The sequence below is a fragment of the Nilaparvata lugens genome, unplaced genomic scaffold (assembly GCF_014356525.2).
Source record: "Nilaparvata lugens isolate BPH unplaced genomic scaffold, ASM1435652v1 scaffold11100, whole genome shotgun sequence".
Classification (NCBI taxonomy): Eukaryota; Metazoa; Arthropoda; class Insecta; order Hemiptera; family Delphacidae; genus Nilaparvata; species Nilaparvata lugens.
The window spans coordinates 1-3,983 of NW_024089766.1; the positions used below are offsets into that span (position 1 = coordinate 1).

At 36.4% G+C, this 3,983-nt stretch overlaps 1 long non-coding RNA gene across 1 annotated transcript; it reads right to left on the reverse strand.

Moving 5' to 3' along the window:
* Positions 1–29: 29 nt before the first annotated feature.
* Positions 30–1,923, reverse strand: LOC120355408. The gene is made up of 3 exons (XR_005573510.1): positions 1,711–1,923; positions 844–970; positions 30–131 (listed from the first exon to the last, which is right to left on the reverse strand). It is a non-coding gene; the product is annotated as an uncharacterized LOC120355408 (long non-coding RNA).
* Between the last annotated feature and the right edge of the window lie 2,060 nt (positions 1,924–3,983).

Below are 3,983 nucleotides of genomic sequence, written 5' to 3' on the forward strand. Positions count from 1 at the left end.
CTATTGTTTAAATAGTTTTTAAATAATTAAAATACAATCCGGCCTCAAGCAGCTGCTATGGCTGCGTTGTGCTCGTTGTTGGTTCGAATACCGCCAATGGCATGGTTTTTTTAGCATCTTATCACCAATGGCTGAAAAGAAACAATCAAGTGTGGTAAAAATTATAATAGTGAATGAATGAATGATTTGCATCGCGACTGGATTCCCAAGTTTTAGACATTCCTTCACACACTTTTGTCATACGAAACACATACAAACGGTGGTAGTATATTCCAGCCCATATAATAATATTATAGTATACAGTATTAAATATACGAATGGCTTTTTATTAGTGTGGAGTTCTGACGGAAGTTCTACTGTCGACTACTGTCAATTATTACTGTTTTGGACGGGTGAGATTGTAAGAACGGCACAGTATGAGAGACTACCAGCGTCACATAGACGCCCTCTACTATGGCACTTCTAATTATGCTATCTATATCTATGGTACCACTCACCGAGCGGTGAGGTCTAAAGAACGGACGTATTAATAATAATTATAACCTTTATTCTGCATAACTGAGTATGTCACCAATATTTACAATTGTCATATACAATAAAGTAGCATACATATAACGTTGTATTAATACATTTATTTCTGAACACAGCAATCATGAGTTCAACTTGTCTTGATTCGAAAAGTTCTGTAGCACTGTAAAAGCACTATTCGAGTCTTTTAATTCCTCCTAAAAAAGGTTTGCTCTCTATTTCAGTTGTGATAGGCTATTCATTTATTCATTTATGGTACAAATGAAAATTTGTCACTGAAATGAATACAAAATAGTAGGCTATTCGGATAGTTACCTGAAATGCTAGTGCAGTGCAGACGAAGATCTCGCAAGTTTCTTGAGGTATGATTTCAAAACCGACCGAGTAGAATTTTTCTAGTGTCTTGTCCAAATAATTTGTTCCATTTCATAATTTTCAGAGCCTGTAACAGAACATAGATAAATTGGATGACAAATAATAAATTCACAGATGAATGAATGGAATCACAGTTCACGAATTATCAGACACATCATATGAAAATGGAAATGAGATAATGAATAATGTATAATAGAAATTAATTCATAGATCATCACAATGCATACTTGAAATAATCATGTTTAGTACAAGTTAGAGTTTCTATACTCTTATTAGCTGGGCTCAACCTTTGATGCAGACGGAGAACAGGCCAATGAAATAGCACATCTAGTAAATTAATTGATGAATTGGAGGAAAATGACTGCAATACTTTGTGATAGAAGGAATGAAAAACTTAGGGCAAAATCTATAAAACAGTCGTGTCGTGCGGCCCGCGTGACATACGGAGCGGAGGCCTGGGCAGTTAAGAAAGCCCATGAACACAGACTGGAGGTCACTGAAATGAAGATGCTGAGGTGGAGTTGCGGCCTAACTGGAAGGGATGGAATCCCAAATGAAATATAATTAATTATTTTTAACAAGAATGAACAGTTGATATCAGATCAGATATAGGCTTAACGGTATCAGCTATCCTCTATAGAAGGTACAGAATCGGCCCTACTGTTCTCCTATCTTTCTCCACTGGAAAAATAGAAGAACAACGTTGCCAATTCTCTGTCTTTTGAAGAGGATAGCTGATACCAGTACATCTGATATTTATGTATAATTATTGGCAATGTTGTTCTTCTATTTTTCTCCACTACCTACCTTTAGGAACTAACAATAGATATTGACCAAAGTTGGTGGTAAAATTGACCAAGCTATCCTCTTCAGAAGGCAGTGGCAAGGCAGATAATTGGCAACGTTGTTCTCCTAGTTTCCTCCACTGCCATTATAACGTGGACCTCACTATAACGTCTCTGTTTTCAAAATTATCAAGGGACTTTATGCCTCCTATTGTGGTCTCAATCCTGCAAATAATATTTCAATGTTATATTTTTAAGTTGTGTTTCCCAATTTACGAATCTGTTGGCCAAGATTCTATATTACTCTATAGACCTCACTATAGTACTCATCTATTTCACTATCCATGACCAACTGCTAGTTGATAATTCAATTTTGATCTACTCGTATTTTTGACGACATACAGTCCCTTTTGAATAATAGTATTAATGTGTGTTAAAAATGGATTTGAAAATCGAAAGCGCTCTAAACGTGGGTAATAGTTTTGTAAAATCTGACAAAGCATTTATTGGAACGGTTCCACTTGTTACTCGTTCCGCTACTACGTAGACATCATGTCGTCATTTTGTCTGTTTGCGCTGACCAGTGACGTCACAGTCAAGGTTCACGTTACTGCTCTAGTCAAATTGGTTTTCTATACTTAGTTTCGTATTTTTTCGTCGGATTATTTGCAGTTGCAATTTTAATATTTAGTATATATTCGATTTTTTGAATTTAATCTTGTCTTTAGGCATCTATTCTACATATTTGCCACTTTTTCACCAAACGTTTGTAGACGTTTCACATACATGGCTGTCATTTCCGCCTTCCCCTTTTTGTTACTAGCGTCTTTAGGTTTGCTGTTTGTCTTTTCAATGGAGGTCGTCGGGTGTGCATCTTGCGCCCGGTCTAAACTTTTCATCTGAATTCATCCTACTTTTCATCCGACCTACAGAACGTTTTTAAAGTGTGAATTATTCTACAAATTAATTCATTTGTTCTATTCTTCAAGTGTGATTCAATTATTCATCGATTTCTTCACTCATTTACTCTGTTAAATCTTTGATAAACTTTGTCAAAAATTGCAACCTCGTGTGAGCGTTCATCGCTATTTATTTGATCTACAGAACGTTTTTAAAGTGTGAATTATTCTACAAATTAATTCATTTATTCCATTCTTCAATTGTGATTCAATTATTCATCGATTGCTTCGCATTTTTGCTCTGATAAACTTTGCTAAGTTCACGACCTCGTTTGCGCGTTCATCGCTATTTATTTGATCTACAGAACGTTTTTAAAGTGTGAATATTCTACAAATTAATTCATTTATTCTATTCTTCAATTGTGATTAAATTATTCATCGATTGCTTCGCATATTGCCTGATAAACTTTGTCAAAAATTACAACCTCGTGTAGGCTTCAGTTGCCATTTTTCTACAATTGGCTTCACCTCGTGAAACTCAAACTTCAAGTGCATCATCTCTACCATTTGGAAATCAATCCAAAATTCCACACTTGAAGATCGGATTATTCGTTGGAATTCTACTTGCTCCAGCCTACTTTCCACTGGGGGATTCGCCTGCTGTAGTGGACGTTTCCAGCTTGTCATCGCATGGCCAGATCACTTCATCGCTTGCTGATGTCCTGTTCCTGTGGTATTGCGGAGTCATTGCCTGTCTGCCTGGCCGCATCTCCTCTTCAAAATTTTATTCAGGTTATGTAAATATATTCAATTTCATTTACGTATATACTTATTGATTTATTAATGTCTATCTTGACATTCATTTCACTGAGGCCACTGACATCTACTTATTATTTGGTTAATGTCTATCTTGGCATTCAATTCACTAAGGCCACCGACGCCTACTATTTGTTTTATTAATGTCTATCTTGACATTCAGTCACTGAGGCCACCGACGCCTATTTATTATTTGGTTAATGTCTATCTTGACATTCAATTCACTGAGGCCACGGACGCCTACTTATTATTGGTTAATGTCTATCTTGACATTCAATTCACTGGCCACCGACGCCTACTTATTATTTGGTTAATGTCTATCTTGGCATTCAATTCACTAAGGCCACCGACGCCTATTAATTTATGGATTTGACAGCTACCCTTGGCTTTACAAGTGATTTTCTGAGGCCACTGACGCCTATATAATGGTATTCAATAGTAGAACTATCAATTTATTCGATGACAGCTACCCTGGCTTTACAAGTGATTTTCTGAGGCCACTGACGCCTATAAATTGTGTTCAATAGTAGCGACGCACATACACTCATACACACAAACACACCTACAACCAATACCCAAA